Source organism: Ranitomeya variabilis, chromosome 1 (genome assembly GCF_051348905.1).
Source record: "Ranitomeya variabilis isolate aRanVar5 chromosome 1, aRanVar5.hap1, whole genome shotgun sequence".
In the NCBI taxonomy this organism is placed as follows: domain Eukaryota; kingdom Metazoa; phylum Chordata; class Amphibia; order Anura; family Dendrobatidae; genus Ranitomeya; species Ranitomeya variabilis.
This window is the reverse complement of record NC_135232.1, coordinates 770,661,937-770,685,480: the sequence shown is the minus strand read 5'-3', so window position 1 is coordinate 770,685,480 and position 23,544 is coordinate 770,661,937. Positions and strand designations below refer to the sequence as shown.

Genomic DNA, 23,544 nt, shown 5'->3' with positions numbered 1-23,544 from the left:
CTTTTCAAGAGGAATACAATCGTCAGGGAAAGCTTGGATCAAAACGAAAAAACCAAGTCAACGGTACCAGGGATTCCCAGCCAGTCTCCCATGCTGGTACTTGCCTAGCCTCAAGCTGCTTAGCATTTGCGATCTGACGAGGGCAGGCACATTCAGCTTAGTGTGGCCATTGACCGATTGCTTTCGCGTCTGCTAGTCTTTTCAAGATGAAAACAATCGTAAGGGAAAGCTTTGAGAAAAACAAAATAGCAAGTCAACGGTACCAGGGATTCCCAGCCAGTCTCCCATGCCGGTACTTGCCCAGCCTCAAGCTGCTTAGCGTTTGCGATCTGACGAGGGCAGGCACATTCAGCTTAGAGTGGCCATTGACGGACAACTAGCACCACAGCGGGTCTTTTCAAGAGATATAAAATTGTAAGGGAAAGCTTTGATAAACCCCCCCCCCCAAAAAAAAAAAAGAAACTTGCCCAGCCTCAAGCTGCTTAGCATTTGCGATCTGACCAGAGCTGGCACATTCAGCTTAGAGTGGCCAATGACAAATTGTTCACACCAGTGCGGCTCTTTTCAAGAGGAATACAATCGTCAGGGAAAGCTTGGATCAAAACGAAAAAACCAAGTCAACGGTACCAGGGATTCCCAGCCAGTCTCCCATGCTGGTACTTGCCTAGCCCCAAGCTGCTTAGCATTTGCGATCTGACGAGGGCAGGCACATTCAGCTTAGTGTGGCCATTGACCGATTGCTTTCGCGTCTGCTAGTCTTTTCAAGATGAAAACAATCGTAAGGGAAAGCTTTGAGAAAAACAAAATAGCAAGTCAACGGTACCGGGGATTCCCAGCCAGTCTCCCATGCCGGTACTTGCCCAGCCTCAAGCTGCTTAGCATTTGCGATCTGACGAGGGCAGGCACATTCAGCTTAGAGTGGCCATTGACGGACAACTAGCACCACAGCGGGTCTTTTCAAGAGATATAAAATTGTAAGGGAAAGCTTTGATAAACCCCCCCCCCAAAAAAAAAAAAAAAGAAACTTGCCCAGCCTCAAGCTGCTTAGCATTTGCGATCTAACCAGAGCTGGCACATTCAGCTTAGAGTGGCCAATGACAGATTGTTCACACCAGTGCGGCTCTTTTCAAGAGGAATACAATCGTCAGGGAAAGCTTGGATCAAAACGAAAAAACCAAGTCAACGGTACCAGGGATTCCCAGCCAGTCTCCCATGCTGGTACTTGCCTAGCCTCAAGCTGCTTAGCATTTGCGATCTGACGAGGGCAGGCACATTCAGCTTAGTGTGGCCATTGACCGATTGCTTTCGCGTCTGCTAGTCTTTTCAAGATGAAAACAATCGTAAGGGAAAGCTTTGAGAAAAACAAAATAGCAAGTCAACGGTACCGGGGATTCCCAGCCAGTCTCCCATGCCGGTACTTGCCCAGCCTCAAGCTGCTTAGCGTTTGCGATCTGACGAGGGCAGGCACATTCAGCTTAGAGTGGTCATTGACGGACAACTAGCACCACAGCGGGTCTTTTCAAGAGATATAAAATTGTAAGGGAAAGCTTTGATAAACCCCCCCCCCAAAAAAAAAAAAAAAAAAGAAAAAAGAAACTTGCCCAGCCTCAAGCTGCTTAGCATTTGCGATCTGACCAGAGCTGGCACATTCAGCTTAGAGTGGCCAATGACAGATTGTTCAAACCAGTGCGGCTCTTTTCAAGAGGAATACAATCGTCAGGGAAAGCTTGGATCAAAACGAAAAAACCAAGTCAACGGTACCAGGGATTCCCAGCCAGTCTCCCATGCTGGTACTTGCCTAGCCTCAAGCTGCTTAGCATTTGCGATCTGACGAGGGCAGGCACATTCAGCTTAGTGTGGCCATTGACCGATTGCTTTCGCGTCTGCTAGTCTTTTCAAGATGAAAACAATCGTAAGGGAAAGCTTTGAGAAAAAAAAAATAGCAAGTCAACGGTACCGGGGATTCCCAGCCAGTCTCCCATGCCGGTACTTGCCCAGCCTCAAGCTGCTTAGCGTTTGCGATCTGACGAGGGCAGGCACATTCAGCTTATAGTGGCCATTGACGGACAACTAGCACCACAGCGGGTCTTTTCAAGAGATATAAAATTGTAAGGGAAAGCTTTGATAAACCCCCCCCCCCAAAAAAAAAAAAAGAAACTTGCCCAGCCTCAAGCTGCTTAGCATTTGCGATCTGACCAGAGCTGGCACATTCAGCTTAGAGTGGCCAATGACAAATTGTTCACACCAGTGCGGCTCTTTTCAAGCGGAATACAATCGTTAGGGAAAGCTTGGATCAAAACGAAAAAACCAAGTCAACGGTACCAGGGATTCCCAGCCAGTCTCCCATGCTGGTACTTGCCTAGCCCCAAGCTGCTTAGCATTTGCGATCTGACGAGGGCAGGCACATTCAGCTTAGTGTGGCCATTGACCGATTGCTTTCGCGTCTGCTAGTCTTTTCAAGATGAAAACAATCGTAAGGGAAAGCTTTGAGAAAAACAAAATAGCAAGTCAACGGTACCGGGGATTCCCAGCCAGTCTCCCATGCCGGTACTTGCCCAGCCTCAAGCTGCTTAGCGTTTGCGATCTGACGAGGGCAGGCACATTCAGCTTAGAGTGGCCATTGACGGACAACTAGCACCACAGCGGGTCTTTTCAAGAGATATAAAATTGTAAGGGAAAGCTTTGATAACCCCCCCCCCCAAAAAAAAAAAAAAGAAACTTGCCCAGCCTCAAGCTGCTTAGCATTTGCGATCTGACCAGAGCTGGCACATTCAGCTTAGAGTGGCCAATGACAAATTGTTCACACCAGTGCGGCTCTTTTCAAGAGGAATACAATCGTCAGGGAAAGCTTGGATCAAAACGAAAAAACCAAGTCAACGGTACCAGGGATTCCCAGCCAGTCTCCCATGCTGGTACTTGCCTAGCCTCAAGCTGCTTAGCATTTGCGATCTGACGAGGGCAGGCACATTCAGCTTAGTGTGGCCATTGACCGATTGCTTTCGCGTCTGCTAGTCTTTTCAAGATGAAAACAATCGTAAGGGAAAGCTTTGAGAAAAAAAAAATAGCAAGTCAACGGTACCGGGGATTCCCAGCCAGTCTCCCATGCCGGTACTTGCCCAGCCTCAAGCTGCTTAGCGTTTGCGAACTGACGAGGGCAGGCACATTCAGCTTAGAGTGGCCATTGACGGACAACTAGCACCACAGCGGGTCTTTTCAAGAGATATAAAATTGTAAGGGAAAGCTTTGATAAACCCCCCCCCCCAAAAAAAAAAAAAAAAAAAAAAAGAAACTTGCCCAGCCTCAAGCTGCTTAGCATTTGCGATCTGACCAGAGCTGGCACATTCAGCTTAGAGTGGCCAATGACAGATTGTTCAAACCAGTGCGGCTCTTTTCAAGAGGAATACAATCGTCAGGGAAAGCTTGGATCAAAACGAAAAAACCAAGTCAACGGTACCAGGGATTCCCAGCCAGTCTCCCATGCTGGTACTTGCCTAGCCTCAAGCTGCTTAGCATTTGCGATCTGACGAGGGCAGGCACATTCAGCTTAGTGTGGCCATTGACCGATTGCTTTCGCGTCTGCTAGTCTTTTCAAGATGAAAACAATCGTAAGGGAAAGCTTTGAGAAAAAAAAAATAGCAAGTCAACGGTACCGGGGATTCCCAGCCAGTCTCCCATGCCGGTACTTGCCCAGCCTCAAGCTGCTTAGCGTTTGCGATCTGACGAGGGCAGGCACATTCAGCTTAGAGTGGCCATTGACGGACAACTAGCACCACAGCGGGTCTTTTCAAGAGATATAAAATTGTAAGGGAAAGCTTTGATAAACCCCCCCCCCCAAAAAAAAAAAAGAAACTTGCCCAGCCTCAAGCTGCTTAGCATTTGCGATCTAACCAGAGCTGGCACATTCAGCTTAGAGTGGCCAATGACAGATTGTTCACACCAGTGCGGCTCTTTTCAAGAGGAATACAATCGTCAGGGAAAGCTTGGATCAAAACGAAAAAACCAAGTCAACGGTACCAGGGATTCCCAGCCAGTCTCCCATGCTGGTACTTGCCTAGCCTCAAGCTGCTTAGCATTTGCGATCTGACGAGGGCAGGCACATTCAGCTTAGTGTGGCCATTGACCGATTGCTTTCGCGTCTGCTAGTCTTTTCAAGATGAAAACAATCGTAAGGGAAAGCTTTGAGAAAAACAAAATAGCAAGTCAACGGTACCGGGGATTCCCAGCCAGTCTCCCATGCCGGTACTTGCCCAGCCTCAAGCTGCTTAGCGTTTGCGATCTGACGAGGGCAGGCACATTCAGCTTAGAGTGGCCATTGACGGACAACTAGCACCACAGCGGGTCTTTTCAAGAGATATAAAATTGTAAGGGAAAGCTTTGATAAACCCCCCCCCCCAAAAAAAAAAAAAGAAACTTGCCCAGCCTCAAGCTGCTTAGCATTTGCGATCTGACCAGAGCTGGCACATTCAGCTTAGAGTGGCCAATGACAAATTGTTCACACCAGTGCGGCTCTTTTCAAGCGGAATACAATCGTTAGGGAAAGCTTGGATCAAAACGAAAAAACCAAGTCAACGGTACCAGGGATTCCCAGCCAGTCTCCCATGCTGGTACTTGCCTAGCCCCAAGCTGCTTAGCATTTGCGATCTGACGAGGGCAGGCACATTCAGCTTAGTGTGGCCATTGACCGATTGCTTTCGCGTCTGCTAGTCTTTTCAAGATGAAAACAATCGTAAGGGAAAGCTTTGAGAAAAACAAAATAGCAAGTCAACGGTACCGGGGATTCCCAGCCAGTCTCCCATGCCGGTACTTGCCCAGCCTCAAGCTGCTTAGCGTTTGCGATCTGACGAGGGCAGGCACATTCAGCTTAGAGTGGCCATTGACGGACAACTAGCACCACAGCGGGTCTTTTCAAGAGATATAAAATTGTAAGGGAAAGCTTTGATAAACCCCCCCCCCAAAAAAAAAAAAAAGAAACTTGCCCAGCCTCAAGCTGCTTAGCATTTGCGATCTGACCAGAGCTGGCACATTCAGCTTAGAGTGGCCAATGACAAATTGTTCACACCAGTGCGGCTCTTTTCAAGAGGAATACAATCGTCAGGGAAAGCTTGGATCAAAACGAAAAAACCAAGTCAACGGTACCAGGGATTCCCAGCCAGTCTCCCATGCTGGTACTTGCCTAGCCTCAAGCTGCTTAGCATTTGCGATCTGACGAGGGCAGGCACATTCAGCTTAGTGTGGCCATTGACCGATTGCTTTCGCGTCTGCTAGTCTTTTCAAGATGAAAACAATCGTAAGGGAAAGCTTTGAGAAAAAAAAAATAGCAAGTCAACGGTACCGGGGATTCCCAGCCAGTCTCCCATGCCGGTACTTGCCCAGCCTCAAGCTGCTTAGCGTTTGCGATCTGACGAGGGCAGGCACATTCAGCTTAGAGTGGCCATTGACGGACAACTAGCACCACAGCGGGTCTTTTCAAGAGATATAAAATTGTAAGGGAAAGCTTTGATAAACCCCCCCCCCCAAAAAAAAAAAAAAAAAAAAAAAGAAACTTGCCCAGCCTCAAGCTGCTTAGCATTTGCGATCTGACCAGAGCTGGCACATTCAGCTTAGAGTGGCCAATGACAGATTGTTCAAACCAGTGCGGCTCTTTTCAAGAGGAATACAATCGTCAGGGAAAGCTTGGATCAAAACGAAAAAACCAAGTCAACGGTACCAGGGATTCCCAGCCAGTCTCCCATGCTGGTACTTGCCTAGCCTCAAGCTGCTTAGCATTTGCGATCTGACGAGGGCAGGCACATTCAGCTTAGTGTGGCCATTGACCGATTGCTTTCGCGTCTGCTAGTCTTTTCAAGATGAAAACAATCGTAAGGGAAAGCTTTGAGAAAAAAAAAATAGCAAGTCAACGGTACCGGGGATTCCCAGCCAGTCTCCCATGCCGGTACTTGCCCAGCCTCAAGCTGCTTAGCGTTTGCGATCTGACGAGGGCAGGCACATTCAGCTTAGAGTGGCCATTGACGGACAACTAGCACCACAGCGGGTCTTTTCAAGAGATATAAAATTGTAAGGGAAAGCTTTGATAAACCCCCCCCCCCAAAAAAAAAAAAGAAACTTGCCCAGCCTCAAGCTGCTTAGCATTTGCGATCTAACCAGAGCTGGCACATTCAGCTTAGAGTGGCCAATGACAGATTGTTCACACCAGTGCGGCTCTTTTCAAGAGGAATACAATCGTCAGGGAAAGCTTGGATCAAAACGAAAAAACCAAGTCAACGGTACCAGGGATTCCCAGCCAGTCTCCCATGCTGGTACTTGCCTAGCCTCAAGCTGCTTAGCATTTGCGATCTGACGAGGGCAGGCACATTCAGCTTAGTGTGGCCATTGACCGATTGCTTTCGCGTCTGCTAGTCTTTTCAAGATGAAAACAATCGTAAGGGAAAGCTTTGAGAAAAACAAAATAGCAAGTCAACGGTACCGGGGATTCCCAGCCAGACTCCCATGCCGGTACTTGCCCAGCCTCAAGCTGCTTAGCGTTTGCGATCTGACGAGGGCAGGCACATTCAGCTTAGAGTGGCCATTGACGGACAACTAGCACCACAGCGGGTCTTTTCAAGAGATATAAAATTGTAAGGGAAAGCTTTGATAAACCCCCCCCCAAAAAAAAAAGAAAAAAAGAAACTTGCCCAGCCTCAAGCTGCTTAGCATTTGCGATCTAACCAGAGCTGGCACATTCAGCTTAGAGTGGCCAATGACAGATTGTTCACACCAGTGCGGCTCTTTTCAAGAGGAATACAATCGTCAGGGAAAGCTTGGATCAAAACGAAAAAAACAAGTCAACGGTACCAGGGATTCCCAGCCAGTCTCCCATGCTGGTACTTGCCTAGCCTCAAGCTGCTTAGCATTTGCGATCTGACGAGGGCAGGCACATTCAGCTTAGTGTGGCCATTGACCGATTGCTTTCGTGTCTGCTAGTCTTTTCAAGATGAAAACAATCGTAAGGGAAAGCTTTGAGAAAAACAAAATAGCAAGTCAACGGTACCGGGGATTCCCAGCCAGTCTCCCATGCCGGTACTTGCCCAGCCTCAAGCTGCTTAGCGTTTGCGATCTGACGAGGGTAGGCACATTCAGCTTAGAGTGGCCATTGACGGACAACTAGCACCACAGCGGGTCTTTTCAAGAGATATAAAATTGTAAGGGAAAGCTTTGATAAACCCCCCCCCAAAAAAAAAAAAAAAAAAGAAAAAAGAAACTTGCCCAGCCTCAAGCTGCTTAGCATTTGCGATCTGACCAGAGCTGGCACATTCAGCTTAGAGTGGCCAATGACAGATTGTTCAAACCAGTGCGGCTCTTTTCAAGAGGAATACAATCGTCAGGGAAAGCTTGGATCAAAACGAAAAAACCAAGTCAACGGTACCAGGGATTCCCAGCCAGTCTCCCATGCTGGTACTTGCCTAGCCTCAAGCTGCTTAGCATTTGCGATCTGACGAGGGCAGGCACATTCAGCTTAGTGTGGCCATTGACCGATTGCTTTCGCGTCTGCTAGTCTTTTCAAGATGAAAACAATCGTAAGGGAAAGCTTTGAGAAAAAAAAAATAGCAAGTCAACGGTACCGGGGATTCCCAGCCAGTCTCCCATGCCGGTACTTGCCCAGCCTCAAGCTGCTTAGCGTTTGCGATCTGACGAGGGCAGGCACATTCAGCTTAGAGTGGCCATTGACGGACAACTAGCACCACAGCGGGTCTTTTCAAGAGATATAAAATTGTAAGGGAAAGCTTTGATAAACCCCCCCCCAAAAAAAAAAAAGAAACTTGCCCAGCCTCAAGCTGCTTAGCATTTGCGATCTGACCAGAGCTGGCACATTCAGCTTAGAGTGGCCAATGACAAATTGTTCACACCAGTGCGGCTCTTTTCAAGAGGAATACAATCGTTAGGGAAAGCTTGGATCAAAACGAAAAAACCAAGTCAACGGTACCAGGGATTCCCAGCCAGTCTCCCATGCTGGTACTTGCCTAGCCCCAAGCTGCTTAGCATTTGCGATCTGACGAGGGCAGGCACATTCAGCTTAGTGTGGCCATTGACCGATTGCTTTCGCGTCTGCTAGTCTTTTCAAGATGAAAACAATCGTAAGGGAAAGCTTTGAGAAAAACAAAATAGCAAGTCAACGGTACCGGGGATTCCCAGCCAGTCTCCCATGCCGGTACTTGCCCAGCCTCAAGCTGCTTAGCGTTTGCGATCTGACGAGGGCAGGCACATTCAGCTTAGAGTGGCCATTGACGGACAACTAGCACCACAGCGGGTCTTTTCAAGAGATATAAAATTGTAAGGGAAAGCTTTGATAAACCCCCCCCCCCCAAAAAAAAAAAAGAAACTTGCCCAGCCTCAAGCTGCTTAGCATTTGCGATCTAACCAGAGCTGGCACATTCAGCTTAGAGTGGCCAATGACAGATTGTTCACACCAGTGCGGCTCTTTTCAAGAGGAATACAATCGTCAGGGAAAGCTTGGATCAAAACGAAAAAACCAAGTCAACGGTACCAGGGATTCCCAGCCAGTCTCCCATGCTGGTACTTGCCTAGCCTCAAGCTGCTTAGCATTTGCGATCTGACGAGGGCAGGCACATTCAGCTTAGTGTGGCCATTGACCGATTGCTTTCGCGTCTGCTAGTCTTTTCAAGATGAAAACAATCGTAAGGGAAAGCTTTGAGAAAAACAAAATAGCAAGTCAACGGTACCGGGGATTCCCAGCCAGTCTCCCATGCCGGTACTTGCCCAGCCTCAAGCTGCTTAGCGTTTGCGATCTGACGAGGGCAGGCACATTCAGCTTAGAGTGGCCATTGACGGACAACTAGCACCACAGCGGGTCTTTTCAAGAGATATAAAATTGTAAGGGAAAGCTTTGATAAACCCCCCCCCCCAAAAAAAAAAAAAAAAAAAAAACTTGCCCAGCCTCAAGCTGCTTAGCATTTGCGATCTGACCAGAGCTGGCACATTCAGCTTAGAGTGGCCAATGACAGATTGTTCAAACCAGTGCGGCTCTTTTCAAGAGGAATACAATCGTCAGGGAAAGCTTGGATCAAAACGAAAAAACCAAGTCAACGGTACCAGGGATTCCCAGCCAGTCTCCCATGCTGGTACTTGCCTAGCCTCAAGCTGCTTAGCATTTGCGATCTGACGAGGGCAGGCACATTCAGCTTAGTGTGGCCATTGACCGATTGCTTTCGCGTCTGCTAGTCTTTTCAAGATGAAAACAATCGTAAGGGAAAGCTTTGAGAAAAAAAAAATAGCAAGTCAACGGTACCGGGGATTCCCAGCCAGTCTCCCATGCCGGTACTTGCCCAGCCTCAAGCTGCTTAGCGTTTGCGATCTGACGAGGGCAGGCACATTCAGCTTAGAGTGGCCATTGACGGACAACTAGCACCACAGCGGGTCTTTTCAAGAGATATAAAATTGTAAGGGAAAGCTTTGATAAACCCCCCCCCCCAAAAAAAAAAAAAGAAACTTGCCCAGCCTCAAGCTGCTTAGCATTTGCGATCTAACCAGAGCTGGCACATTCAGCTTAGAGTGGCCAATGACAGATTGTTCACACCAGTGCGGCTCTTTTCAAGAGGAATACAATCGTCAGGGAAAGCTTGGATCAAAACGAAAAAACCAAGTCAACGGTACCAGGGATTCCCAGCCAGTCTCCCATGCTGGTACTTGCCTAGCCTCAAGCTGCTTAGCATTTGCGATCTGACGAGGGCAGGCACATTCAGCTTAGTGTGGCCATTGACCGATTGCTTTCGCGTCTGCTAGTCTTTTCAAGATGAAAACAATCGTAAGGGAAAGCTTTGAGAAAAACAAAATAGCAAGTCAACGGTACCAGGGATTCCCAGCCAGTCTCCCATGCCGGTACTTGCCCAGCCTCAAGCTGCTTAGCGTTTGCGATCTGACGAGGGCAGGCACATTCAGCTTAGAGTGGCCATTGACGGACAACTAGCACCACAGCGGGTCTTTTCAAGAGATATAAAATTGTAAGGGAAAGCTTTGATAAACCCCCCCCCCCAAAAAAAAAAAAAAAGAAACTTGCCCAGCCTCAAGCTGCTTAGCATTTGCGATCTAACCAGAGCTGGCACATTCAGCTTAGAGTGGCCAATGACAGATTGTTCACACCAGTGCGGCTCTTTTCAAGAGGAATACAATCGTCAGGGAAAGCTTGGATCAAAACGAAAAAACCAAGTCAACGGTACCAGGGATTCCCAGCCAGTCTCCCATGCTGGTACTTGCCTAGCCTCAAGCTGCTTAGCATTTGCGATCTGACGAGGGCAGGAACATTCAGCTTAGTGTGGCCATTGACCGATTGCTTTCGCGTCTGCTAGTCTTTTCAAGATGAAAACAATCGTAAGGGAAAGCTTTGAGAAAAACAAAATAGCAAGTCAACGGTACCGGGGATTCCCAGCCAGTCTCCCATGCCGGTACTTGCCCAGCCTCAAGCTGCTTAGCGTTTGCGATCTGACGAGGGCAGGCACATTCAGCTTAGAGTGGCCATTGACGGACAACTAGCACCACAGCGGGTCTTTTCAAGAGATATAAAATTGTAAGGGAAAGCTTTGATAAACCCCCCCCCAAAAAAAAAAAAAAAAAAAAAAAAGAAACTTGCCCAGCCTCAAGCTGCTTAGCATTTGCGATCTGACCAGAGCTGGCACATTCAGCTTAGAGTGGCCAATGACAGATTGTTCACACCAGTGCGGCTCTTTTCAAGAGGAATACAATCGTTAGGGAAAGCTTGGATTAAAACGAAAAAACCAAGTCAACGGTACCAGGGATTCCCAGCCAGTCTCCCATGCTGGTACTTGCCTAGCCCCAAGCTGCTTAGCATTTGCGATCTGACGAGGGCAGGCACATTCAGCTTAGTGTGGCCATTGACCGATTGCTTTCGCGTCTGCTAGTCTTTTCAAGATGAAAACAATCGTAAGGGAAAGCTTTGAGAAAAACAAAATAGCAAGTCAACGGTACCGGGGATTCCCAGCCAGTCTCCCATGCCGGTACTTGCCCAGCCTCAAGCTGCTTAGCGTTTGCGATCTGACGAGGGCAGGCACATTCAGCTTAGAGTGGCCATTGACGGACAACTAGCACCACAGCGGGTCTTTTCAAGAGATATAAAATTGTAAGGGAAAGCTTTGATAAACCCCCCCCCCCCCCCAAAAAAAAAAAAAAGAAACTTGCCCAGCCTCAAGCTGCTTAGCATTTGCGATCTAACCAGAGCTGGCACATTCAGCTTAGAGTGGCCAATGACAGATTGTTCACACCAGTGCGGCTCTTTTCAAGAGGAATACAATCGTCAGGGAAAGCTTGGATCAAAACGAAAAAACCAAGTCAACGGTTCCAGGGATTCCCAGCCAGTCTCCCATGCTGGTACTTGCCTAGCCTCAAGCTGCTTAGCATTTGCGATCTGACGAGGGCAGGCACATTCAGCTTAGTGTGGCCATTGACTGATTGCTTTCGCGTCTGCTAGTCTTTTCAAGATGAAAACAATCGTAAGGGAAAGCTTTGAGAAAAACAAAATAGTAAGTCAACGGTACCGGGGATTCCCAGCCAGTCTCCCATGCCGGTACTTGCCCAGCCTCAAGCTGCTTAGCGTTTGCGATCTGACGAGGGCAGGCACATTCAGCTTAGAGTGGCCATTGACGGACAACTAGCACCACAGCGGGTCTTTTCAAGAGATATAAAATTGTAAGGGAAAGCTTTGATAAACCCCCCCCCCCAAAAAAAAAAAAAAAAAAAAAAAAAAAAAGAAACTTGCCCAGCCTCAAGCTGCTTAGCATTTGCGATCTGACCAGAGCTGGCACATTCAGCTTAGAGTGGCCAATGACAGATTGTTCAAACCAGTGCGGCTCTTTTCAAGAGGAATACAATCGTCAGGGAAAGCTTGGATCAAAACGAAAAAACCAAGTCAACGGTACCAGGGATTCCCAGCCAGTCTCCCATGCTGGTACTTGCCTAGCCTCAAGCTGCTTAGCATTTGCGATCTGACGAGGGCAGGCACATTCAGCTTAGTGTGGCCATTGACCGATTGCTTTCGCGTCTGCTAGTCTTTTCAAGATGAAAACAATCGTAAGGGAAAGCTTTGAGAAAAAAAAAATAGCAAGTCAACGGTACCGGGGATTCCCAGCCAGTCTCCCATGCCGGTACTTGCCCAGCCTCAAGCTGCTTAGCGTTTGCGATCTCACGAGGGCAGGCACATTCAGCTTAGAGTGGCCATTGACGGACAACTAGCACCACAGCGGGTCTTTTCAAGAGATATAAAATTGTAAGGGAAAGCTTTGATAAACCCCCCCCCCAAAAAAAAAAAAGAAACTTGCCCAGCCTCAAGCTGCTTAGCATTTGCGATCTAACCAGAGCTGGCACATTCAGCTTAGAGTGGCCAATGACAGATTGTTCACACCAGTGCGGCTCTTTTCAAGAGGAATACAATCGTCAGGGAAAGCTTGGATCAAAACGAAAAAACCAAGTCAACGGTACCAGGGATTCCCAGCCAGTCTCCCATGCTGGTACTTGCCTAGCCTCAAGCTGCTTAGCATTTGCGATCTGACGAGGGCAGGCACATTCAGCTTAGTGTGGCCATTGACCGATTGCTTTCGCGTCTGCTAGTCTTTTCAAGATGAAAACAATCGTAAGGGAAAGCTTTGAGAAAAACAAAATAGCAAGTCAATGGTACCAGGAAATCCCAGCCAGTCTCCCATGCCGGTACTTGCCCAGCCTCAAGCTGCTTAGCGTTTGCGATCTGACGAGGGCAGGCACATTCAGCTTAGAGTGGCCATTGACGGACAACTAGCACCACAGCGGGTCTTTTCAAGAGATATAAAATTGTAAGGGAAAGCTTTGATAAACCCCCCCCCCAAAAAAAAAAAAAAAAAAAAGAAACTTGCCCAGCCTCAAGCTGCTTAGCATTTGCGATCTGACCAGAGCTGGCACATTCAGCTTAGAGTGGCCAATGACAGATTGTTCAAACCAGTGCGGCTCTTTTCAAGAGGAATACAATCGTCAGGGAAAGCTTGGATCAAAACGAAAAAACCAAGTCAACGGTACCAGGGATTCCCAGCCAGTCTCCCATGCTGGTACTTGCCTAGCCTCAAGCTGCTTAGCATTTGCGATCTGACGAGGGCAGGCACATTCAGCTTAGTGTGGCCATTGACCGATTGCTTTCGCGTCTGCTAGTCTTTTCAAGATGAAAACAATCGTAAGGGAAAGCTTTGAGAAAAACAAAATAGCAAGTCAACGGTACCAGGGATTCCCAGCCAGTCTCCCATGCCGGTACTTGCCCAGCCTCAAGCTGCTTAGCGTTTGCGATCTGACGAGGGCAGGCACATTCAGCTTAGAGTGGCCATTGACGGACAACTAGCACCACAGCGGGTCTTTTCAAGAGATATAAAATTGTAAGGGAAAGCTTTGATAAACCCCCCCCCCCCAAAAAAAAAAAAGAAACTTGCCCAGCCTCAAGCTGCTTAGCATTTGCGATCTAACCAGAGCTGGCACATTCAGCTTAGAGTGGCCAATGACAGATTGTTCACACCAGTGCGGCTCTTTTCAAGAGGAATACAATCGTCAGGGAAAGCTTGGATCAAAACGAAAAAACCAAGTCAACGGTACCAGGGATTCCCAGCCAGTCTCCCATGCTGGTACTTGCCTAGCCTCAAGCTGCTTAGCATTTGCGATCTGACGAGGGCAGGCACATTCAGCTTAGTGTGGCCATTGACCGATTGCTTTCGCGTCTGCTAGTCTTTTCAAGATGAAAACAATCGTAAGGGAAAGCTTTGAGAAAAACAAAATAGCAAGTCAACGGTACCGGGGATTCACAGCCAGTCTCCCATGCCGGTACTTGCCCAGCCTCAAGCTGCTTAGCGTTTGCGATCTGACGAGGGCAGGTACATTCAGCTTAGAGTGGCCATTGACGGACAACCAGCACCACAGCGGGTCTTTTCAAGAGATATAAAATTGTAAGGGAAAGCTTTGATAAACCCCCCCCCCAAAAAAAAAAAAAAAAAGAAAAAAGAAACTTGCCCAGCCTCAAGCTGCTTAGCATTTGCGATCTGACCAGAGCTGGCACATTCAGCTTAGAGTGGCCAATGACAGATTGTTCAAACCAGTGCGGCTCTTTTCAAGAGGAATACAATCGTCAGGGAAAGCTTGGATCAAAACGAAAAAACCAAGTCAACAGTACCAGGGATTCCCAGCCAGTCTCCCATGCTGGTACTTGCCTAGCCTCAAGCTGCTTAGCATTTGCGATCTGACGAGGGCAGGCACATTCAGCTTAGTGTGGCCATTGACCGATTGCTTTCGCGTCTGCTAGTCTTTTCAAGATGAAAACAATCGTAAGGGAAAGCTTTGAGAAAAAAAAAATAGCAAGTCAACGGTACCGGGGATTCCCAGCCAGTCTCCCATGCCGGTACTTGCCCAGCCTCAAGCTGCTTAGCGTTTGCGATCTGACGAGGGCAGGCACATTCAGCTTAGAGTGGCCATTGACGGACAACTAGCACCACAGCGGGTCTTTTCAAGAGATATAAAATTGTAAGGGAAAGCTTTGATAAACCCCCCCCCCCCCAAAAAAAAAAAAGAAACTTGCCCAGCCTCAAGCTGCTTAGCATTTGCGATCTGACCAGAGCTGGCACATTCAGCTTAGAGTGGCCAATGACAAATTGTTCACACCAGTGCGGCTCTTTTCAAGAGGAATACAATCGTTAGGGAAAGCTTGGATCAAAACGAAAAAACCAAGTCAACGGTACCAGGGATTCCCAGCCAGTCTCCCATGCTGGTACTTGCCTAGCCCCAAGCTGCTTAGCATTTGCGATCTGACGAGGGCAGGCACATTCAGCTTAGTGTGGCCATTGACCGATTGCTTTCGCGTCTGCTAGTCTTTTCAAGATGAAAACAATCGTAAGGGAAAGCTTTGAGAAAAAAAAAATAGCAAGTCAACGGTACCGGGGATTCCCAGCCAGTCTCCCATGCCGGTACTTGCCCAGCCTCAAGCTGCTTAGCGTTTGCGATCTGACGAGGGCAGGCACATTCAGCTTAGAGTGGCCATTGACGGACAACTAGCACCACAGCGGGTCTTTTCAAGAGATATAAAATTGTAAGGGAAAGCTTTGATAAACCCCCCCCCCCCCAAAAAAAAAAAGAAACTTGCCCAGCCTCAAGCTGCTTAGCATTTGCGATCTAACCAGAGCTGGCACATTCAGCTTAGAGTGGCCAATGACAGATTGTTCACACCAGTGCGGCTCTTTTCAAGAGGAATACAATCGTCAGGGAAAGCTTGGATCAAAACGAAAAAACCAAGTCAACGGTACCAGGGATTCCCAGCCAGTCTCCCATGCTGGTACTTGCCTAGCCTCAAGCTGCTTAGCATTTGCGATCTGACGAGGGCAGGCACATTCAGCTTAGTGTGGCCATTGACCAATTGCTTTCGCGTCTGCTAGTCTTTTCAAGATGAAAACAATCGTAAGGGAAAGCTTTGAGAAAAACAAAATAGCAAGTCAACGGTACCGGGGATTCCCAGCCAGTCTCCCATGCCGGTACTTGCCCAGCCTCAAGCTGCTTAGCGTTTGCGATCTGACGAGGGCAGGCACATTCAGCTTAGAGTGGCCATTGACGGACAACTAGCACCACAGCGGGTCTTTTCAAGAGATATAAAATTGTAAGGGAAAGCTTTGATAAACCCCCCCCCCAAAAAAAAAAAAAAAAAAGAAAAAAGAAACTTGCCCAGCCTCAAGCTGCTTAGCATTTGCGATCTGACCAGAGCTGGCACATTCAGCTTAGAGTGGCCAATGACAGATTGTTCAAACCAGTGCGGCTCTTTTCAAGAGGAATACAATCGTCAGGGAAAGCTTGGATCAAAACGAAAAAACCAAGTCAACGGTACCAGGGATTCCCAGCCAGTCTCCCATGCTGGTACTTGCCTAGCCTCAAGCTGCTTAGCATTTGCGATCTGACGAGGGCAGGCACATTCAGCTTAGTGTGGCCATTGACCGATTGCTTTCGCGTCTGCTAGTCTTTTCAAGATGAAAACAATCGTAAGGGAAAGCTTTGAGAAAAACAAAATAGCAAGTCAACGGTACCGGGGATTCCCAGCCAGTCTCCCATGCCGGTACTTGCCCAGCCTCAAGCTGCTTAGCGTTTGCGATCTGACGAGGGCAGGCACATTCAGCTTAGAGTGGCCATTGACGGACAACTAGCACCACAGCGGGTCTTTTCAAGAGATATAAAATTGTAAGGGAAAGCTTTGATAAACCCCCCCCCCCAAAAAAAAAAAAAAAGAAACTTGCCCAGCCTCAAGCTGCTTAGCATTTGCGATCTAACCAGAGCTGGCACATTCAGCTTAGAGTGGCCAATGACAGATTGTTCACACCAGTGCGGCTCTTTTCAAGAGGAATACAATCGTCAGGGAAAGCTTGGATCAAAACGAAAAAACCAAGTCAACGGTACCAGGGATTCCCAGCCAGTCTCCCATGCTGGTACTTGCCTAGCCTCAAGCTGCTTAGCATTTGCGATCTGACGAGGGCAGGCACATTCAGCTTAGTGTGGCCATTGACCGATTGCTTTCGCGTCTGCTAGTCTTTTCAAGATGAAAACAATCGTAAGGGAAAGCTTTGAGAAAAACAAAATAGCAAGTCAACGGTACCGGGGATTCCCAGCCAGTCTCCCATGCCAGTACTTGCCCAGCCTCAAGCTGCTTAGCGTTTGCGATCTGATGAGGGCAGGCACATTCAGCTTAGAGTGGCCATTGACGGACAACTAGCACCACAGCGGGTCTTTTCAAGAGATATAAAATTGTAAGGGAAAGCTTTGATAAACCCCCCCCCCCAAAAAAAAAAAAAAAAAAAAAAAAAAGAAACTTGCCCAGCCTCAAGCTGCTTAGCATTTGCGATCTGACCAGAGCTGGCACATTCAGCTTAGAGTGGCCAATGACAGATTGTTCAAACCAGTGCGGCTCTTTTCAAGAGGAATACAATCGTCAGGGAAAGCTTGGATCAAAACGAAAAAACCAAGTCAACGGTACCAGGGATTCCCAGCCAGTCTCCCATGCTGGTACTTGCCTAGCCTCAAGCTGCTTAGCATTTGCGATCTGACGAGGGCAGGCACATTCAGCTTAGTGTGGCCATTGACCGATTGCTTTCGCGTCTGCTAGTCTTTTCAAGATGAAAACAATCGTAAGGGAAAGCTTTGAGAAAAAAAAAATAGCAAGTCAACGGTACCGGGGATTCCCAGCCAGTCTCCCATGCCGGTACTTGCCCAGCCTCAAGCTGCTTAGCGTTTGCGATCTGACGAGGGCAGGCACATTCAGCTTAGAGTGGCCATTGACGGGCAACTAGCACCACAGCGGGTCTTTTCAAGAGATATAAAATTGTAAGGGAAAGCTTTGATAAACCCCCCCCCAAAAAAAAAAAAAAAGAAACTTGCCCAGCCTCAAGCTGCTTAGCATTTGCGATCTAACCAGAGCTGGCACATTCAGCTTAGAGTGGCCAATGACAGATTGTTCACACCAGTGCGGCTCTTTTCAAGAGGAATACAATCGTCAGGGAAAGCTTGGATCAAAACGAAAAAACCAAGTCAACGGTACCAGGGATTCCCAGCCAGTCTCCCATGCTGGTACTTGCCTAGCCTCAAGCTGCTTAGCATTTGCGATCTGACGAGGGCAGGCACATTCAGCTTAGTGTGGCCATTGACCGATTGCTTTCGCGTCTGCTAGTCTTTTCAAGATGAAAACAATCGTAAGGGAAAGCTTTGAGAAAAACAAAATAGCAAGTCAACGGTACCAGGGATTCCCAGCCAGTCTCCCATGCCGGTACTTGCCCAGCCTCAAGCTGCTTAGCGTTTGCGATCTGACGAGGGCAGGCACATTCAGCTTAGAGTGGCCATTGACGGACAACTAGCACCACAGCGGGTCTTTTCAAGAGATATAAAATTGTAAGGGAAAGCTTTGATAAACCCCCCCCCCAAAAAAAAAAAAAAAGAAACTTGCCCAGCCTCAAGCTGCTTAGCATTTGCGATCTAACCAGAGCTGGCACATTCAGCTTAGAGTGGCCAATGACAGATTGTTCACACCAGTGCGGCTCTTTTCAAGAGGAATACAATCGTCAGGGAAAGCTTGGATCAAAACGAAAAAACCAAGTCAACGGTACCAGGGATTCCCAGCCAGTCTCCCATGCTGGTACTTGCCTAGCCTCAAGCTGCTTAGCATTTTGCGATCTGACGAGGGCAGGCACATTCAGCTTAGTGTGGCCATTGACCGATTGCTTTCGCGTCTGCTAGTCTTTTCAAGATGAAAACAATCGTAAGGGAAAGCTTTGAGAAAAACAAAATAGCAAGTCAACGGTACCGGGGATTCCCAGCCAGTCTCCCATGCCGGTACTTGCCCAGCCTCAAGCTGCTTAGCGTTTGCGATCTGACGAGGGCAGGCACATTCAGCTTAGAGTGGCCATTGACGGACAACTAGCACCACAGCGGGTCTTTTCAAGAGATATAAAATTGTAAGGGAAAGCTTTGATAAACCCCCCCCCCAAAAAAAAAAAAAAAAAGAAAAAAGAAACTTGCCCAGCCTCAAGCTGCTTAGCATTTGCGATCTGACCAGAGCTGGCACATTCAGCTTAGAGTGGCCAATGACAGATTGTTCAAACCAGTGCGGCTCTTTTCAAGAGGAATACAATCGTCAGGGAAAGCTTGGATCAAAACGAAAAAACCAAGTCAACGGTACCAGGGATTCCCAGCCAGTCTCCCATGCTGGTACTTGCCTAGCCTCAAGCTGCTTAGCATTTGCGATCTGACGAGGGCAGGCACATTCAGCTTAGTGTGGCCATTGACCGATTGCTTTCGCGTCTGCTAGTCTTTTCAAGATGAAAACAATCGTAAGGGAAAGCTTTGAGAAAAAAAAAATAGCAAGTCAACGGTACCGGGGATTCCCAGCCAGTCTCCCATGCCGGTACTTGCCCAGCCTCAAGCTGCTTAGCGTTTGCGATCTGACGAGGGCAGGCACATTCAGCTTAGAGTGGCCATTGACAGACAACTAGCACCACAGCGGGTCTTTTCAAGAGATATAAAATTGTAAGGGAAAGCTTTGATAAACCCCCCCCCCCAAAAAAAAAAAAAAAGAAACTTGCCCAGCCTCAAGCTGCTTAGCATTTGCGATCTGACCAGAGCTGGCACATTCAGCTTAGAGTGGCCAATGACAGATTGTTCACACCAGTGCGGCTCTTTTCAAGAGGAATACAATCGTCAGGGAAAGCTTGGATCAAAACGAAAAAACCAAGTCAACGGTACCAGGGATTCCCAGCCAGTCTCCCATGCTGGTACTTGCCTAGCCTCAAGCTGCTTAGCATTTGCGATCTGACGAGGGCAGGCACATTCAGCTTAGTGTGGCCATTGACCGATTGCTTTCGCGTCTGCTAGTCTTTTCAAGATGAAAACAATCGTAAGGGAAAGCTTTGAGAAAAACAAAATAGCAAGTCAATGGTACCGGGGATTCCCAGCCAATCTCCCATGCCGGTACTTGCCCAGCCTCAAGCTGCTTAGCATTTGCGATCTGACGAGGGCAGGCACATTCAGCTTAGAGTGGCCATTGACGGACAACTAGCACCACAGCGGGTCTTTTCAAGAGATATAAAATTGTAAGGGAAAGCTTTGATAAACCCCCCCCCCAAAAAAAAAAAAAAAAAAAAAAGAAACTTGCCCAGCCTCAAGCTGCTTAGCATTTGCAATCTGACCAGAGCTGGCACATTCAGCTTAGAGTGGCCAATGACAGATTGTTCAAACCAGTGCGGCTCTTTTCAAGAGGAATACAATCGTCAGGGAAAGCTTGGATCAAAACGAAAAAACCAAGTCAACGGTACCAGGGATTCCCAGCCAGTCTCCCATGCTGGTACTTGCCTAGCCTCAAGCTGCTTAGCATTTGCGATCTGACGAGGGAAGGCACATTCAGCTTAGTGTGGCCATTGACCGATTGCTTTCGCGTCTGCTAGTCTTTTCAAGATGAAAACAATCGTAAGGGAAAGCTTTGAGAAAAACAAAATAGCAAGTCAACGGTACCGGGGATTCCCAGCCAGTCTCCCATGCCGGTACTTGCCCAGCCTCAAGCTGCTTAGCGTTTGCGATCTGACGAGGGCAGTCACATTCAGCTTAGAGTGGCCATTGACGGACAACTAGCACCACAGCGGGTCTTTTCAAGAGATATAAAATTGTAAGGGAAAGCTTTGATAAACCCCCCCCCCCAAAAAAAAAAAAGAAACTTGCCCAGCCTCAAGCTGCTTAGCATTTGCGATCTAACCAGAGCTGGCACATTCAGCTTAGAGTGGCCAATGACAGATTGTTCACACCAGTGCGGCTCTTTTCAAGAGGAATACAATCGTCAGGGAAAGCTTGGATCAAAACGAAAAAACCAAGTCAACGGTACCAGGGATTCCCAGCCAGTCTCCCATGCTGGTACTTGCCTAGCCTCAAGCTGCTTAGCATTTGCGATCTGACGAGGGCAGGCACATTCAGCTTAGTGTGGCCATTGACCGATTGCTTTCGCGTCTGCTAGTCTTTTCAAGATGAAAACAATCGTAAGGGAAAGCTTTGAGAAAAACAAAATAGCAAGTCAACGGTACCAGGGATTCCCAGCCAGTCTCCCATGCCGGTACTTGCCCAGCCTCAAGCTGCTTAGCGTTTGCGATCTGACGAGGGCAGGCACATTCAGCTTAGAGTGGCCATTGACGGACAACTAGCACCACAGCGGGTCTTTTCAAGAGATATAAAATTGTAAGGGAAAGCTTTGATAAACCCCCCCCCCAAAAAAAAAAAAAAGAAAGTTGCCCAGCCTCAAGCTGCTTAGCATTTGCGATCTAACCAGAGCTGGCACATTCAGCTTAGAGTGGCCAATGACAGATTGTTCTCACCAGTGCGGCTCTTTTCAAGAGGAATACAATCGTCAGGGAAAGCTTGGATCAAAACGAAAAAACCAAGTCAACGGTACCAGGGATTCCCAGCCAGTCTCCCATGCTGGTACTTGCCTAGCCTCAAGCTGCTTAGCATTTGCGATCTGACGAGGGCAGGCACATTCAGCTTAGTGTGGCCATTGACCGATTGCTTTCGCGTCTGCTAGTCTTTTCAAGATGAAAACAATCGTAAGGGAAAGCTTTGAGAAAAACAAAATAGCAAGTCAACGGTACCGGGGATTCCCAGCCAGTCTCCCATGCCGGTACTTGCCCAGCCTCAAGCTGCTTAGCGTTTGCGATCTGACGAGGGCAGGCACATTCAGCTTAGAGTGGCCATTGACGGACAACTAGCACCACAGCGGGTCTTTTCAAGAGATATAAAATTGTAAGGGAAAGCTTTGATAAACCCCCCCCCCCAAAAAAAAAAAAAGAAACTTGCCCAGCCTCAAGCTGCTTAGCATTTGCGATCTAACCAGAGCTGGCACATTCAGCTTAGAGTGGCCAATGACAGATTGTTCTCACCAGTGCGGCTCTTTTCGAGAGGAATACAATCGTCAGGGAAAGCTTGGATCAAAACGAAAAAACCAAGTCAACGGTACCAGGGATTCCCAGCCAGTCTCCCATGCTGGTACTTGCCTAGCCTCAAGCTGCTTAGCATTTGCGATCTGACGAGGGCAGGCACATTCAGCTTAGTGTGGCCATTGACCGATTGCTTTCGCGTCTGCTAGTCTTTTCAAGATGAAAACAATCGTAAGGGAAAGCTTTGAGAAAAACAAAATAGCAAGTCAACGGTACCGGGGATTCCCAGCCAGTCTCCCATGCCGGTACTTGCCCAGCCTCAAGCTGCTTAGCGTTTGCGATCTGACGAGGGCAGGCACATTCAGCTTAGAGTGGCCATTGACGGACAACTAGCACCACAGCGGGTCTTTTCAAGAGATATAAAATTGTAAGGGAAAGCTTTGATAAACCCCCCCCCCAAAAAAAAAAAAAAAAAAGAAAAAAGAAACTTGCCCAGCTTCAAGCTGCTTAGCATTTGCGATCTGACCAGAGCTGGCACATTCAGCTTAGAGTGGCCAATGACAGATTGTTCAAACCAGTGCGGCTCTTTTCAAGAGGAATACAATCGTCAGGGAAAGCTTGGATCAAAACGAAAAAACCAAGTCAACGGTACCAGGGATTCCCAGCCAGTCTCCCATGCTGGTACTTGCCTAGCCTCAAGCTGCTTAGCATTTGCGATCTGACGAGGGCAGGCACATTCAGCTTAGTGTGGCCATTGACCGATTGCTTTCGCGTCTGCTAGTCTTTTCAAGATGAAAACAATCGTAAGGGAAAGCTTTGAGAAAAAAAAAATAGCAAGTCAACGGTACCGGGGATTCCCAGCCAGTCTCCCATGCCGGTACTTGCCCAGCCTCAAGCTGCTTAGCGTTTGCAATCTGACGAGGGCAGGCACATTCAGCTTAGAGTGGCCATTGACGGACAACTAGCACCACAGCGGGTCTTTTCAAGAGATATAAAATTGTAAGGGAAAGCTTTGATAAACCCCCCCCCCCCAAAAAAAAAAAAAAGAAACTTGCCCAGCCTCAAGCTGCTTAGCATTTGCGATCTGACCAGAGCTGGCACATTCAGCTTAGAGTGGCCAATGACAAATTGTTCACACCAGTGCGGCTCTTTTCAAGAGGAATACAATCGTTAGGGAAAGCTTGGATCAAAACGAAAAAACCAAGTCAACGGTACCAGGGATTCCCAGCCAGTCTCCCATGCTGGTACTTGCCTAGCCCCAAGCTGCTTAGCATTTGCGATCTGACGAGGGCAGGCACATTCAGCTTAGTGTGGCCATTGACCGATTGCTTTCGCGTCTGCTAGTCTTTTCAAGATGAAAACAATCGTAAGGGAAAGCTTTGAGAAAAACAAAATAGCAAGTCAACGGTACCGGGGATTCCCAGCCAGTCTCCCATGCCGGTACTTGCCCAGCCTCAAGCTGCTTAGCGTTTGCGATCTGACGAGGGCAGGCACATTCAGCTTAGAGTGGCCATTGACGGACAACTAGCACCACAGCGGGTCTTTTCAAGAGATATAAAATTGTAAGGGAAAGCTTTGATAAACCCCCCCCCCCAAAAAAAAAAAAAAAAAAAAAGAAACTTGCCCAGCCTCAAGCTGCTTAGCATTTGCAATCTAACCAGAGCTGGCACATTCAGCTTAGAGTGGCCAATGACAGATTGTTCACACCAGTGCGGCTCTTTTCAAGAGGAATACAATCGTCAGGGAAAGCTTGGATCAAAACGAAAAAACCAAGTCAACGGTACCAGGGATTCCCAGCCAGTCTCCCATGCTGGTACTTGCCTAGCCTCAAGCTGCTTAGCATTTGCGATCTGACGAGGGCAGGCACATTCAGCTTAGTGTGGCCATTGACCGATTGCTTTCGCGTCTGCTAGTCTTTTCAAGATGAAAACAATCGTAAGGGAAAGCTTTGAGAAAAACAAAATAGCAAGTCAACGGTACCGGGGATTCCCAGCCAGTCTCCCATGCCGGTACTTGCCCAGCCTCAAGCTGCTTAGCGTTTGCGATCTGACGAGGGCAGGCACATTCAGCTTAGAGTGGCCATTGACGGACAACTAGCACC

The 23,544-nt window shown here is 48.0% G+C and overlaps 74 pseudogenes; all 74 read right to left on the bottom strand.

The window, feature by feature from the left end:
- Window positions 1–55: 55 nt before the first annotated feature.
- Window positions 56–174, bottom strand: LOC143794391 (5S ribosomal RNA; annotated as a pseudogene).
- Window positions 175–251: 77 nt separating this feature from the next.
- LOC143798640 (5S ribosomal RNA) lies at window positions 252–370 on the bottom strand (annotated as a pseudogene).
- A 245-nt stretch (window positions 371–615) lies between these two features.
- On the bottom strand, window positions 616–734 carry LOC143798098 (5S ribosomal RNA; annotated as a pseudogene).
- Window positions 735–811: 77 nt separating this feature from the next.
- Window positions 812–930, bottom strand: LOC143800407 (5S ribosomal RNA; annotated as a pseudogene).
- A 247-nt stretch (window positions 931–1,177) lies between these two features.
- LOC143794380 (5S ribosomal RNA) lies at window positions 1,178–1,296 on the bottom strand (annotated as a pseudogene).
- Window positions 1,297–1,749: 453 nt separating this feature from the next.
- LOC143794368 (5S ribosomal RNA) lies at window positions 1,750–1,868 on the bottom strand (annotated as a pseudogene).
- Window positions 1,869–2,310: 442 nt separating this feature from the next.
- Window positions 2,311–2,429, bottom strand: LOC143798097 (5S ribosomal RNA; annotated as a pseudogene).
- A 77-nt stretch (window positions 2,430–2,506) lies between these two features.
- Window positions 2,507–2,625, bottom strand: LOC143799453 (5S ribosomal RNA; annotated as a pseudogene).
- A 246-nt stretch (window positions 2,626–2,871) lies between these two features.
- On the bottom strand, window positions 2,872–2,990 carry LOC143794356 (5S ribosomal RNA; annotated as a pseudogene).
- A 77-nt stretch (window positions 2,991–3,067) lies between these two features.
- LOC143800546 (5S ribosomal RNA) lies at window positions 3,068–3,186 on the bottom strand (annotated as a pseudogene).
- Window positions 3,187–3,442: 256 nt separating this feature from the next.
- On the bottom strand, window positions 3,443–3,561 carry LOC143794345 (5S ribosomal RNA; annotated as a pseudogene).
- Window positions 3,562–3,638: 77 nt separating this feature from the next.
- On the bottom strand, window positions 3,639–3,757 carry LOC143799451 (5S ribosomal RNA; annotated as a pseudogene).
- Window positions 3,758–4,002: 245 nt separating this feature from the next.
- Window positions 4,003–4,121, bottom strand: LOC143794332 (5S ribosomal RNA; annotated as a pseudogene).
- A 77-nt stretch (window positions 4,122–4,198) lies between these two features.
- LOC143799450 (5S ribosomal RNA) lies at window positions 4,199–4,317 on the bottom strand (annotated as a pseudogene).
- Window positions 4,318–4,563: 246 nt separating this feature from the next.
- LOC143798095 (5S ribosomal RNA) lies at window positions 4,564–4,682 on the bottom strand (annotated as a pseudogene).
- Window positions 4,683–4,759: 77 nt separating this feature from the next.
- Window positions 4,760–4,878, bottom strand: LOC143799449 (5S ribosomal RNA; annotated as a pseudogene).
- A 246-nt stretch (window positions 4,879–5,124) lies between these two features.
- On the bottom strand, window positions 5,125–5,243 carry LOC143794320 (5S ribosomal RNA; annotated as a pseudogene).
- Window positions 5,244–5,320: 77 nt separating this feature from the next.
- On the bottom strand, window positions 5,321–5,439 carry LOC143799448 (5S ribosomal RNA; annotated as a pseudogene).
- A 256-nt stretch (window positions 5,440–5,695) lies between these two features.
- Window positions 5,696–5,814, bottom strand: LOC143794308 (5S ribosomal RNA; annotated as a pseudogene).
- A 77-nt stretch (window positions 5,815–5,891) lies between these two features.
- Window positions 5,892–6,010, bottom strand: LOC143799447 (5S ribosomal RNA; annotated as a pseudogene).
- Window positions 6,011–6,255: 245 nt separating this feature from the next.
- Window positions 6,256–6,374, bottom strand: LOC143794297 (5S ribosomal RNA; annotated as a pseudogene).
- A 445-nt stretch (window positions 6,375–6,819) lies between these two features.
- On the bottom strand, window positions 6,820–6,938 carry LOC143794284 (5S ribosomal RNA; annotated as a pseudogene).
- A 452-nt stretch (window positions 6,939–7,390) lies between these two features.
- On the bottom strand, window positions 7,391–7,509 carry LOC143794272 (5S ribosomal RNA; annotated as a pseudogene).
- A 77-nt stretch (window positions 7,510–7,586) lies between these two features.
- LOC143799445 (5S ribosomal RNA) lies at window positions 7,587–7,705 on the bottom strand (annotated as a pseudogene).
- A 243-nt stretch (window positions 7,706–7,948) lies between these two features.
- On the bottom strand, window positions 7,949–8,067 carry LOC143798094 (5S ribosomal RNA; annotated as a pseudogene).
- A 77-nt stretch (window positions 8,068–8,144) lies between these two features.
- Window positions 8,145–8,263, bottom strand: LOC143799444 (5S ribosomal RNA; annotated as a pseudogene).
- Window positions 8,264–8,509: 246 nt separating this feature from the next.
- On the bottom strand, window positions 8,510–8,628 carry LOC143794261 (5S ribosomal RNA; annotated as a pseudogene).
- Window positions 8,629–8,705: 77 nt separating this feature from the next.
- On the bottom strand, window positions 8,706–8,824 carry LOC143799443 (5S ribosomal RNA; annotated as a pseudogene).
- A 251-nt stretch (window positions 8,825–9,075) lies between these two features.
- On the bottom strand, window positions 9,076–9,194 carry LOC143794250 (5S ribosomal RNA; annotated as a pseudogene).
- Window positions 9,195–9,271: 77 nt separating this feature from the next.
- Window positions 9,272–9,390, bottom strand: LOC143799442 (5S ribosomal RNA; annotated as a pseudogene).
- Window positions 9,391–9,636: 246 nt separating this feature from the next.
- Window positions 9,637–9,755, bottom strand: LOC143794238 (5S ribosomal RNA; annotated as a pseudogene).
- A 77-nt stretch (window positions 9,756–9,832) lies between these two features.
- On the bottom strand, window positions 9,833–9,951 carry LOC143798638 (5S ribosomal RNA; annotated as a pseudogene).
- Window positions 9,952–10,199: 248 nt separating this feature from the next.
- LOC143797936 (5S ribosomal RNA) lies at window positions 10,200–10,318 on the bottom strand (annotated as a pseudogene).
- Window positions 10,319–10,395: 77 nt separating this feature from the next.
- Window positions 10,396–10,514, bottom strand: LOC143799441 (5S ribosomal RNA; annotated as a pseudogene).
- Window positions 10,515–10,769: 255 nt separating this feature from the next.
- LOC143798093 (5S ribosomal RNA) lies at window positions 10,770–10,888 on the bottom strand (annotated as a pseudogene).
- Window positions 10,889–10,965: 77 nt separating this feature from the next.
- On the bottom strand, window positions 10,966–11,084 carry LOC143799439 (5S ribosomal RNA; annotated as a pseudogene).
- Window positions 11,085–11,335: 251 nt separating this feature from the next.
- LOC143798728 (5S ribosomal RNA) lies at window positions 11,336–11,454 on the bottom strand (annotated as a pseudogene).
- A 77-nt stretch (window positions 11,455–11,531) lies between these two features.
- Window positions 11,532–11,650, bottom strand: LOC143799438 (5S ribosomal RNA; annotated as a pseudogene).
- Window positions 11,651–11,912: 262 nt separating this feature from the next.
- Window positions 11,913–12,031, bottom strand: LOC143794226 (5S ribosomal RNA; annotated as a pseudogene).
- A 440-nt stretch (window positions 12,032–12,471) lies between these two features.
- On the bottom strand, window positions 12,472–12,590 carry LOC143794213 (5S ribosomal RNA; annotated as a pseudogene).
- Window positions 12,591–13,038: 448 nt separating this feature from the next.
- Window positions 13,039–13,157, bottom strand: LOC143794202 (5S ribosomal RNA; annotated as a pseudogene).
- Window positions 13,158–13,234: 77 nt separating this feature from the next.
- On the bottom strand, window positions 13,235–13,353 carry LOC143798637 (5S ribosomal RNA; annotated as a pseudogene).
- A 246-nt stretch (window positions 13,354–13,599) lies between these two features.
- Window positions 13,600–13,718, bottom strand: LOC143794190 (5S ribosomal RNA; annotated as a pseudogene).
- A 77-nt stretch (window positions 13,719–13,795) lies between these two features.
- Window positions 13,796–13,914, bottom strand: LOC143800720 (5S ribosomal RNA; annotated as a pseudogene).
- Window positions 13,915–14,170: 256 nt separating this feature from the next.
- On the bottom strand, window positions 14,171–14,289 carry LOC143797962 (5S ribosomal RNA; annotated as a pseudogene).
- Window positions 14,290–14,366: 77 nt separating this feature from the next.
- LOC143799437 (5S ribosomal RNA) lies at window positions 14,367–14,485 on the bottom strand (annotated as a pseudogene).
- A 247-nt stretch (window positions 14,486–14,732) lies between these two features.
- LOC143798092 (5S ribosomal RNA) lies at window positions 14,733–14,851 on the bottom strand (annotated as a pseudogene).
- Window positions 14,852–14,928: 77 nt separating this feature from the next.
- On the bottom strand, window positions 14,929–15,047 carry LOC143799436 (5S ribosomal RNA; annotated as a pseudogene).
- A 246-nt stretch (window positions 15,048–15,293) lies between these two features.
- LOC143794178 (5S ribosomal RNA) lies at window positions 15,294–15,412 on the bottom strand (annotated as a pseudogene).
- Window positions 15,413–15,489: 77 nt separating this feature from the next.
- LOC143799435 (5S ribosomal RNA) lies at window positions 15,490–15,608 on the bottom strand (annotated as a pseudogene).
- Window positions 15,609–15,865: 257 nt separating this feature from the next.
- LOC143794166 (5S ribosomal RNA) lies at window positions 15,866–15,984 on the bottom strand (annotated as a pseudogene).
- A 77-nt stretch (window positions 15,985–16,061) lies between these two features.
- LOC143799434 (5S ribosomal RNA) lies at window positions 16,062–16,180 on the bottom strand (annotated as a pseudogene).
- A 248-nt stretch (window positions 16,181–16,428) lies between these two features.
- On the bottom strand, window positions 16,429–16,547 carry LOC143794155 (5S ribosomal RNA; annotated as a pseudogene).
- A 77-nt stretch (window positions 16,548–16,624) lies between these two features.
- On the bottom strand, window positions 16,625–16,743 carry LOC143798480 (5S ribosomal RNA; annotated as a pseudogene).
- A 259-nt stretch (window positions 16,744–17,002) lies between these two features.
- LOC143794143 (5S ribosomal RNA) lies at window positions 17,003–17,121 on the bottom strand (annotated as a pseudogene).
- A 77-nt stretch (window positions 17,122–17,198) lies between these two features.
- On the bottom strand, window positions 17,199–17,317 carry LOC143799433 (5S ribosomal RNA; annotated as a pseudogene).
- Window positions 17,318–17,563: 246 nt separating this feature from the next.
- LOC143794131 (5S ribosomal RNA) lies at window positions 17,564–17,682 on the bottom strand (annotated as a pseudogene).
- Window positions 17,683–17,759: 77 nt separating this feature from the next.
- Window positions 17,760–17,878, bottom strand: LOC143798636 (5S ribosomal RNA; annotated as a pseudogene).
- A 247-nt stretch (window positions 17,879–18,125) lies between these two features.
- On the bottom strand, window positions 18,126–18,245 carry LOC143800339 (5S ribosomal RNA; annotated as a pseudogene).
- Window positions 18,246–18,322: 77 nt separating this feature from the next.
- On the bottom strand, window positions 18,323–18,441 carry LOC143799432 (5S ribosomal RNA; annotated as a pseudogene).
- Window positions 18,442–18,697: 256 nt separating this feature from the next.
- Window positions 18,698–18,816, bottom strand: LOC143794119 (5S ribosomal RNA; annotated as a pseudogene).
- Window positions 18,817–18,893: 77 nt separating this feature from the next.
- LOC143799431 (5S ribosomal RNA) lies at window positions 18,894–19,012 on the bottom strand (annotated as a pseudogene).
- A 248-nt stretch (window positions 19,013–19,260) lies between these two features.
- LOC143794108 (5S ribosomal RNA) lies at window positions 19,261–19,379 on the bottom strand (annotated as a pseudogene).
- A 1,010-nt stretch (window positions 19,380–20,389) lies between these two features.
- Window positions 20,390–20,508, bottom strand: LOC143794096 (5S ribosomal RNA; annotated as a pseudogene).
- Window positions 20,509–20,585: 77 nt separating this feature from the next.
- LOC143798635 (5S ribosomal RNA) lies at window positions 20,586–20,704 on the bottom strand (annotated as a pseudogene).
- Window positions 20,705–20,950: 246 nt separating this feature from the next.
- Window positions 20,951–21,069, bottom strand: LOC143794084 (5S ribosomal RNA; annotated as a pseudogene).
- Window positions 21,070–21,146: 77 nt separating this feature from the next.
- LOC143799430 (5S ribosomal RNA) lies at window positions 21,147–21,265 on the bottom strand (annotated as a pseudogene).
- A 246-nt stretch (window positions 21,266–21,511) lies between these two features.
- On the bottom strand, window positions 21,512–21,630 carry LOC143794073 (5S ribosomal RNA; annotated as a pseudogene).
- A 77-nt stretch (window positions 21,631–21,707) lies between these two features.
- On the bottom strand, window positions 21,708–21,826 carry LOC143799428 (5S ribosomal RNA; annotated as a pseudogene).
- Window positions 21,827–22,083: 257 nt separating this feature from the next.
- LOC143794062 (5S ribosomal RNA) lies at window positions 22,084–22,202 on the bottom strand (annotated as a pseudogene).
- Window positions 22,203–22,646: 444 nt separating this feature from the next.
- Window positions 22,647–22,765, bottom strand: LOC143798091 (5S ribosomal RNA; annotated as a pseudogene).
- Window positions 22,766–22,842: 77 nt separating this feature from the next.
- LOC143799427 (5S ribosomal RNA) lies at window positions 22,843–22,961 on the bottom strand (annotated as a pseudogene).
- A 254-nt stretch (window positions 22,962–23,215) lies between these two features.
- On the bottom strand, window positions 23,216–23,334 carry LOC143794051 (5S ribosomal RNA; annotated as a pseudogene).
- A 77-nt stretch (window positions 23,335–23,411) lies between these two features.
- LOC143799426 (5S ribosomal RNA) lies at window positions 23,412–23,530 on the bottom strand (annotated as a pseudogene).
- Window positions 23,531–23,544: the final 14 nt, after the last annotated feature.